Raw genomic sequence first — 9767 nt, 5'->3', positions numbered from 1 at the left:
AGCGAGCTCGCCGCCGCCGCATTCCTCCTATAATCTAACACGGAGTGCGAGGTGGCTGCGGAAACTTTTTCAAAGTCGCTCTCCGTTAAAAAAACAAAATACCTTTCACAAAATACGTGCCGGCAGACAGACACGCCTCAGAGGGTTTAAGGCTGGCTTCACGTTCAAATGCTAAAGTCTCCCCGTCCGGATGTCAAAATGCAACTTTGGCAGACAGAAAAAACATCAACAAACCACAAATGTGGACAAGGATTTTACAAGCTGCACCACACTGCACTTTCAAAAGCATTTACATTCCTATTAGACGCAGGAATTTCCTTTGATTTGCGCGCTTACGAACGCCATGGAAAACGAAACAAAACAAAAGCCCTCAGCTCCTGCACTTGATTATAATGCCATTACGTGTCGAAGCAGTAATTTACGTCATCCTACCACTGCAACACGGGGAATAGAGGGAAATGAGCACACGCTACGAATCGTCTCAATCACTCCCTAGAGTCGTTAGGCGCATTGAAGGGTGCACCCCCATCATTAATCGTTGCGCCTCTGTGAAAGGAAAGCTCTTGGGCAGTCTTTGAAACAGCTCGGATGAAACACTTGATTGCTTCCATGTGCACCTGGAGCCCATTTCTTATTTTCACTTCACGCCGCCCAAAGCATTTCTAAAACAGGAGATTCGCATTTGGGAATGTGCCCTGCCCTACAAATAAAACAGGTCTACGGGTCTGAAACCTGCTCCACGGAAAACAGTTCTGTTGCGCTTTTGATCAAAGGGAGATTCGCTGTTCTACTTTTTGATGACATAACACCCAAAGGGGCTTCGTTGGAGCTGGGATGGGATTTGAACCCATGCGTGCAGAGCACAATGGATTAGCAGTCCATCGCCTTAACCACTCGGCCACCTCGTCGACAAAAGTGGGCCGTCCGGACATGGGTTGGCGCGCTCCAGATGATCTTTTTCTTTTTTTTCCCTCGTACTCGAGGGTCATTTTCCTGTTCCACATGCGATTTCAACATTTTCCTTGGGAGATGTCAAGCCAGCAAGCCACTGCTGTGGTTCAGTGGCCAGTGTGGAGATCAGTGGCCCTGTTGTACACAGAAAGCACATTGAGCTCCTTGGACATGAAAAGTTCCAGATAAAAGCCATTTGTCACCCTTTCTCTTGGTGTTGATGTTGCTATTGTATGTAAAGGTGGCAACTTGCTCAGCGAGCCGGCGGAGCACACACCGAATGCAGATGTGTCTGAGTGGTGTTTCCAAGTGGCTGCAAAAGGACAGTGCTCCTGGGGCGCCGTGGCTTAGTTGCTTAAAGCGCCTGCCTAGTAAACAGGAGACCCTGGCTCTGAATCCCAGCTGTGCCTTTTTTGTTCTTCTCGAACAGAACTGGTCATTATGGACAACCGCCTACGGCTAGACTTAATTAAATGCAAGCATTCATTTCCTGTCTTTAACGCGACTTGTTTTTCTTAAAATGGATGCAACTTGCAAAACATGAAATACAAATCTTGCTAATCTGCGCTCGCGGCTGGCAAAAAAAAAAAAGAAGTCAGCAATGTTTTTTTCTTTAACCTTAACCCTGCTAATGGAGAAGAGTTAAACGACCGAGTCTATGCAGCTTAAACGGTCCGCACGTCGGGTTCTTAGCTGAAAGGGTGGTAAATCACACTCACCCCAGTCCTTAATCTTTTAAAGAGGATACAAAATTGAACCTAGTCGCCACATCACATACATCCTGTTCAACGATAAATAGGTAACATCTGTAGTGTGCTCTCTGAAGGCACTAGTTCTGTAGGATTTGGGATTTACTGGGACAATTATTCATTGTAGCAGTAAATCACAAAATGATTCTTTTAATGGCTTTAGAATCCAACCTTGCGATATAACTCAAACAACGCACACACACAGGTACTAATACATGAGGATACATTTATTAATACATAGAATATGCATGTAAACCTAACAGATCTTATCGAGAGGGTTATCAGAATACAAAAGGTATATATTCAGTCAGTTACAAAGAGTTACATATATCAAGAGGACATACGTTCAGTATATCATTCATTTAGACCGTTTCGTAAATGAACTTGGTTATAACTTCTACACTAGATACTCAAAACAAGTACATAACTCTTAGGAATTAAATTGATATCAAATGGTTGGGATAACAATTGAATTCTCGAGCTGTCATGCAGTGAAGTTGAATACTCATCCAATCTCTGGGGATTCAGATCTCCTGCGGGCACAAAGAAGCAGTTGCAGGCTTGTTGCTGTCTAATCCGCGCTCTCTGGCTCTATGCCAGGCTTTGCTGTTCAGCTTGCGACGGTGCTCTGGTGATGCTGACCTTGGGGTTGTAGACCACTTGGATGAGGCTCTCTCTTGGAATCTTGCAGACCTTTAGGCGCCAATGGATGACCATTGATCATGATAGCCAGGCTTAGCTAAGTGCATCCCCATTTGGGAGCTGTACCTTATCAAAAGAAAACATCTTTAAATCAGTCTGCATGAATAGCTTCTCTGTGACTGCACCACAGAGATGAAGAGGGAGATGGGGCCTCATTTGGGAAAGCACAGCAACACTTAATTCTGTCTTATTAATAAGCCTCGCCGCTACAGTACGTACAGTTATAATTCAATCTGAATTAAAAACTACATGTCCCAGTTACCATGGTGGTGCTTGTGATCATTGCGTTTAACCAACGAAACAGGGCGAAAAATCAGTCACATGACTTTGTGGCTGAGTTTAGAAAGCTTAATGTATCAGCAAGACAGCAAAGACATTTTTCCAAGAAAGTTTAGCCTTTGTCACTAATGAAACCGCTAAATAAAGACATAAATATGGAAATTGACAATTAATTGACTTTTATATTTCTAAATATCACAACATGTTCGAATCCAAGTCATTTTTAATAACAATGGGTAAACTGGGTAAACTATCACAAAGCTTTAAAAAACTTAACATTTTTATTATCAACAAATTGTAAATACGATGTTTACATTGGCATTATTAATTTTTCACTTGAGTATATGGAGGATTGTGAGAGCAGACCCCCCCTCTTAGGCTACATTTTTAATAAGAAATGGAGGCTGTATGCGTTACAATATAAACATTTACTGTCAAACTTTAAATCAACAGTTGATTTAAAGACAATCTGTCAAAGTGCAATGAAACACAATATTGTTGTTGTTGTTGTTGTTATTGTTGTTTTTATCCTGTAAAGCGTTTTGAGAAGCCACCTTTAAAGGCGCTATATAAAGGCGCTGATTCTTATGGAATGTGTTTTCTTTCTTCTTTTTTTTTCAGCATAGAATAAACCTGTTACAGTACTTGATTCTTATGGATGCCCGGTTCCGCCGGGGATTCAAAATAAAACATGGAATCACGTGTCTAAGGAAATAGCATTATAACTATATCCATGCACAAACAGTAGCATGTTACATTATTAATTTGGGTGTCTCCTCTTGCCAGAAAGCGCTAAATTGCATTTTGAGTGCGGTTTTTGACTTTTTTTAAAATACAACCCATACATAAGCTGATACTGTTTAGACTTTTAATTATTTTAAACTGTATTACAGCAGCACAATGTGCTTTTTCACGAAACCTAGAATACTGAAATGTCTTGCGTTGTACAGCTTTTCAGCTAAATATATTTATCGCTTACACCTGACACTTGATGTGCCCGACAAAAACCAGTTGAACAGCTCTGTTGGAGGTTTGCAGATCAGATCAGATTCCCTTCCCCCCACAGAAAGACAGACTTATTAGTCGCTATTCACTGCGACAGCAGCTCCAATTTCAGGCGTAAGCGATAGATCCCAGTTTAGCCGATCTTGTACAGCATGTTCCAGTTTACTCTTATTAACCATATTAATTTTAAGTGCTTAATGCCATTTTTTGACCACGCACGAATATTCTTATGTCCATACCTTTTCAAGGGAATCAGTGTGAATTGTAATACTAATTAAATAACCGCGGGCACTTTCCACCCCCTCTGACAGCAGGAACATAACCCATTCTCAGCTCAGCAGCTCATTACAATATAGGGTGTTCAAATCTTTTGCTGCCTCAAAAAGCTTTAGAGAACTTAACATTTCTATTATCAACAAATTGTAAATACCACGTTTACATTGGCATTACTAATTTTTCACTTGAGTGTATGGAGGATTGTCAGCTGTCACTGAGAGCAGTTAATTAAATGTATTTTTTGATTCACAATCAGACAAATGCAACATAAATTGTTATCTTTGTCTTCTAAGTATATTAATAAACTTTCAGCATAGCTTTCTCCTAGTTTAGATTAATTTTTCTTGGGATTTTGGGATCAAACGTGGAAAGATTAGATTAGTAATCGTTTTTATTTTTTAAATACATTTTAGAAAAGTGTAATCTATACTTAAAAGCTGTATAAAAGCTGTATAAAAGACACTCGATATTAATGGAGTTTAGTTGATACTTTTTAAACTTTTAATTATTTTAAATTGTATTACAGCATTGTACACATGCTTAAAAGAGAAGAAAACGCAAGCCTTCTTCAGGTGTGAGGGCATTCTGCTCAGAATGAAACACTAAAATGTAATGTAGGCTCTGAATGGGTTCAATTATGATTTGGGCTTGATTAAGGTCGCTGCCTTTCATCCAAAATCCTGCTTGAATCCTTCTAAACTAAAAATTAGACATGAGCAGGGGCTCTGGTGAAATTTCTCTTTTTTTAATTTCTCTTTTTTTCTTGGAAAAATATCTTACCCGCTGCAATCCGGGCACAGAAGGATTAAAAGAAGCCAGACAGGCAGGGGGAAGAGTGAGTTCTAGATAAAGAGGTATCCAGGTAACAGTGAAGGTAACAGCCGCAGACGTGGCCTACTTAGCCCGCCAGGGTTACCCTACTCTTCCGGAGGAGGCCCACCGGGAAATAGCGCTCCAGGCGTTCCTGGCCCCGGCGCCGACTGAGGTGCAGTGCCACGTGATGCTGGCCGCACTGGTCCCCTTGGAGCAGGCCCTGGCTCTGGCTGAGCACACTGTTGCCGTATTCGAGGAGACCGGTGGGCACCAACGGAGGGGCGCACGGGGAATCAGATGGGGAGGAGGAGACGCCCAGCGCGACGATGTTGGGGGAGCGACGACGGCTGGTCATCTGCCACTGCTGTGGGGAGAGGGGACACATCGCAGGCAACATGAAATTGTCAGGGACATTCAGCTATATACAAAGAAGAGACAGACAAAGTAATAATTCTATATTAACGTGGCCTACATATTGACGCAATGATCAAACTAACTGACATGTTCTGATTCAGATCCCCTGCAGTTCATAATAATTAGAACAATAGCAATGCTGAGTCCTCCCCACCCTACTGAGCACAAATTCAGCTGCTCTCCAGTTCTGTTCTGCATGCAATTTTCACAGCAAGAAACTTGTGTTTCCTACTATTTTTATCAGGTTTAAAATATCATCTCCTTAAAATTGAAAAAGTGTTGATGTGTCGTGCTGAAATTCCGATTGATTTTGAATTCAAAGAAAAAAGGTTTTCTTCCAAAACACCATGAAATTGTCACATCTTGCAGACAATAGGTGTATTCCATGTTGAAAAGAGAAGAAAGAAAACCATGGAGCCTTTTACAGGTGTGAGACTTCTTCAGGTGTGAGAAGACCTCACAGTCGAAACGCTGTGTTTCCGTTCTTCTCTTTTCAGCATGCAATAAACCTATTACTTGTTCCTTTGCAGCCGAGGCATGCTGACGTAGCTACCCAGCTGAACATCTTGCAGACTCTACAGTACTTCTCTCCTGTAGAAGTAAAGCAGGGCTTGCTGGGTGAGCTTTTGCTCCGGTAAATTAGGTCACGTGTCATGTTAAATCACTTCTTCTAAACACAACATTTGCTGGTGCTAGCTTTCCCCATGAAAAGAGACATTTCCCTTACAGTACATGACATATCGTTTTTATTCTATCAATAAGTATAGAAATTAAACAAAAGAAAAAATGGTGTCGCCAAAGAATGCACAGCTCTGTCGCCTTGGGGAGGTGTCAAGGGCATTGAGCTCCTTGGACATGAAAAGTGCCCGATAAATGCCATTTCTCATCATTTCTCTTGGCGTCAGTTCTGCTATTAAATGGGACGGAGGCAACGGGCTCAGAGAGCAGGTTAAGTGCACACCGAACGCAGATGTGTCCAAGTGTCTGTAAAAGCGCGGTGCTCCGCTGGCGCTGTTCCCTAGTGGCTTAAAGTGCCCACCTAGTCAGCAGGCGATCCTGGGTCTGAATACCAGCGGTGCCTCTCTCCGTGTCTTGTTGTGCCGAATGTCTCATTTCAGACAAACATGTACAGCTTGGTTCAGTTTAATGCAAGAATTCATTTCCTTTCTGGAATAACTTGTTTTTGAAGAAATCCATACAGCTTGTGAAAGATGAAATCCATTTCTTGGTTGTCAGTGGAAAAAGATTGCCGGCTGCAAGAAGCGCAAGTGATTGTTTTCTTTGACCATAAACCTGCAAATGTAGGGAGTACAAGCGGCCGTCAGTCTCTGTGGCGCAATCGGTTAGCGCGTTAGGCTGTTAACCGACAGGTTGGGGGTTCAAGCCCACCCAGGGACGCATGTCTCAGTTTTTCCAATGTAAACATCATCACCGCTAAAGAAGATGGCGCAGAAGGCTCCACAGTCGAAACGTTGTGCTTCTTTTCTTCTCTTTTCAGCATGGAGTAAACCTTTGCTTGATCCTTTGCAGCCTACGCATGCTGACACAGCTGCCTTTCTCTTAACGCGCCTCAATCATTATTCACCAAAACCATCAGCAGAATGTGTCGCCTTTGTGGTGATGTCACTCCTCTGCTTCACAAATGTCCTTAGTGACGGACCATTTCTTTCTGCCATTTTTCCGGAGCGGTTATTGATTGCTCCATCATTTCCCTCATACTTTCCATCCCTAGATTGAAAAAAAAAAACAGAAACAGGCTGACAGGACGACAATCAAATTGCAAAAACTCATCAAAGCACTCGATAGAGTATTTGAATCCACAAGTAGCTCTGAGCAACTTTGTCCTGGCTTGCATGAAAGTCGGAAAATGTCAAAAAGAAAAAGATGGTGGCTTTTTCGTATCTGTTCTTTTATTTTTAGTTCGTTGGCTCTTCTGTCCATTGTCCTCCTGCCTGGCTCTTGACCTGTGACTGTCTGAACGCACACATTAGACTTTCAGGCGGGGGATTTGTCCTGAGCCTCTGTGAAAGACCCACCCACCCCCATAAATCACTGCTCTAGAAACACATGAATGCAAAACTAAACCACAGCTTAAAGAGGAGCTCCAACTCAGTGCCATACTAATGTAAACGAAGTAATACTAAGACATGTTCTTATGGATTTGTCTTACCTTGAGATATGTAATTGGATTTCAGGATTAACTTCCTCATTCAATGTACTGGTGATTCTTTGCCTGGTCAGTACCTGGGTGGGAGACCTCCAGCGAACAATTAAGCTTGCTGCTGGAAGTGGTGTTAAGAGACTCTTAGGATCTTCCAGAGGTGTCTGTCCAATAGCACTAGTTGCCTTAGAGCTGGCTCAAACATTGCTCAAGAGTCTACCTTTCACAGATGCGCAAAGATGAATGATGGGGGTGCACGCTTCAAGGAGCCTTCCAGCTGTAGGGACCGATTAGAGACGATCCGTAGCATGTGTTCGTTTCCATATACGCCCCGTGTCTCAACGGTAGGACAGAGTCAAATACTGCCTCGACACGTAACAGCGTTATATTAAACCGCAGGACTTGAGGGCTGTTTTGTTTGAATGTTCAAGGCATTGGTAAGAGCGTAGGTCAAGGGCCATTGGTGCATCTCCTGTAACTGGAGTAAAAATGCTATTCAAAGTGCAGTGACTAAAATCGTCGTCCACATGTCTCCGTTGTTGATTGCTTTCTGTCTAAGAACGTTCTGTTTTCATGTCCGAACGGGGAGATTTTATCATTCCAACTTGAAGCCACCCTTAAGTCCTCTGAGGTGTGTGTGTGTGTGCTTGCACGTATGGCGTAAAAGGTTTCTTAAACGGAGAGCGAACTTGAAAAAAGTTGCCTCAGCTGCCGCCGCCGCCTCGCACTCCCTGTTCGATTGTAGCAAGAAGGCAGCGGCCGCGGCGTTCGCTGTAGTCGTGCCCGATTGGTTAAGGTGACGGACTTGAAATCCGTTGGGGTCTCCCCGCGCAGGTTCAAATCCTGCCGACTACGGCGTCCTTTGCATTTGTTTGCGTGCGTGCGTGTAAAAGGACCAGCGCCGTTTCGTTTTCGCTGGGACCTTTAACACTCTAAATCGCCTGGACCCGCAGCCTGTGAAATCGGTTCTTCAGCACCCACGAAGGACGCTTTGCCGCTGGACACAGATACCGATGCTTTTCTGCAACGAGCTTTCCAGCTGAATTTTCTCGGCAGCTCCGTACTGAACCTGTTCTCCATTGCAACATAGCGGAGGCTCATCACGTCTATAGCAAGGCTGTGTAGGACCGCATACGCCACAGTGACTTGTACACAGACCACATGAAAGGCAAGCGAAATACGCTTTTAAAATTCCAAAGAATCACAAGGTCAGAGGAACAGCGATGACCTGAACAGATCTGTTACAGAAGTCTAGGTTGACCTATTTAGAGCTGTAATTGCATTTTTGTTTAATAGAAGATCAAATCTACTCGCATGTACCAGCACCTTACAGTTTATTGATGTTAATTCTGTTTAAGTAATAAGATTGCTAACGATGTTGGACTTAAGCCGGTGTTTTTTAGAACAAATTGCTTACACTTCTGTAAGGAATACGCAGTACGTGCCTTTGTCAGTCATTGCTCACCATACCTGTAACTTTCTTATCTAACTCACTTCCTCAAATGGTGAAGGTCCACAAACATAAATGAAAAAAAAAAACCCTTGTTGTAGATGAGGTGCACAAAAAAGCAGCCCCTGATAGTGTATAACACATTTGTACTATTGCAGAGACACATGTAACATGTATATATATATACTGTATATATATATGAAACAGAAATAGAAACAGAAACAGGAATCGCTTACTCACCTGGAGAATCTCTGTAGGAATATCTAGCATTTATCAATGGAAATAAAAGCTGCTTTAATACAGTGCATGTTCAAACTCAAACCCTCAGCTGCTGTTCTTGTTTGTTTTGGGTCAAATTGCAACTGAGCATCGCATGAGCCGTTACGTACCCTTATCTGTTAGGGAATTTCAAGGGAGGAGTTAGGTCAGAATGGGTAGGCTGCAAAACAACAAGTAAAGATTTATTCCAAGATGAAACGTTGTGGCGGTTTTCTTATCTTTTCAGCATGGACTAAACTTTTACGTGTTCCTTATATGCTATATATGTATATATTAGCACCAATGTCGTTCTTAAAAACTAACATGAAATTGTCAGGGACATTCAGCTATATACAAAGACGAGACAGACAAAGTAATAATTCTGTATTAACGTGGCCTACATATTGACGCAATGATCGAACTAACTGACATGTTCTGATTCAGATCCCCTGCAGTTCATGCCAATTAGAACAATAGGAATGCTGAGTCCTCCCCACCCTACTGAGCACAAATTCAGCTGCTCTCCAGTTCTGTTCTGCATGTTTTTTCATTGCAATTGAGCTCGGAACTGGAGATGATCTCCATACAGTTCTGTGTTCACTAGCCCACACTTGCGTGCTAATTTACGGGTTGTGGCAAATGCTTTTCTATAGTTCATATACATGACGGCAACCTGTTACCGAGGAACCTGAGAGGTTTAAAAGCCTCG

The 9767-nt window shown here is 42.6% G+C and overlaps 1 non-coding gene across 1 annotated transcript; it reads left to right on the top strand.

Annotated features, from left to right (window-relative positions):
• The first annotated feature begins 8123 nt into the window (after positions 1–8123).
• Positions 8124–8205, top strand: trnas-uga (transfer RNA serine (anticodon UGA)). The gene has a single exon. It is a non-coding gene; the product is annotated as a tRNA-Ser (tRNA).
• The last annotated feature ends 1562 nt before the right edge of the window (positions 8206–9767 follow it).

Source organism: Lepisosteus platostomus, chromosome 22, assembly GCF_059453375.1.
Source record: "Lepisosteus platostomus isolate fLepPlt1 chromosome 22, fLepPlt1.hap1, whole genome shotgun sequence".
In the NCBI taxonomy this organism is placed as follows: domain Eukaryota; kingdom Metazoa; phylum Chordata; class Actinopteri; order Semionotiformes; family Lepisosteidae; genus Lepisosteus; species Lepisosteus platostomus.
Note: the sequence above shows the minus strand (reverse complement) of the source record. Positions and strands in the feature narration are given on the sequence as shown.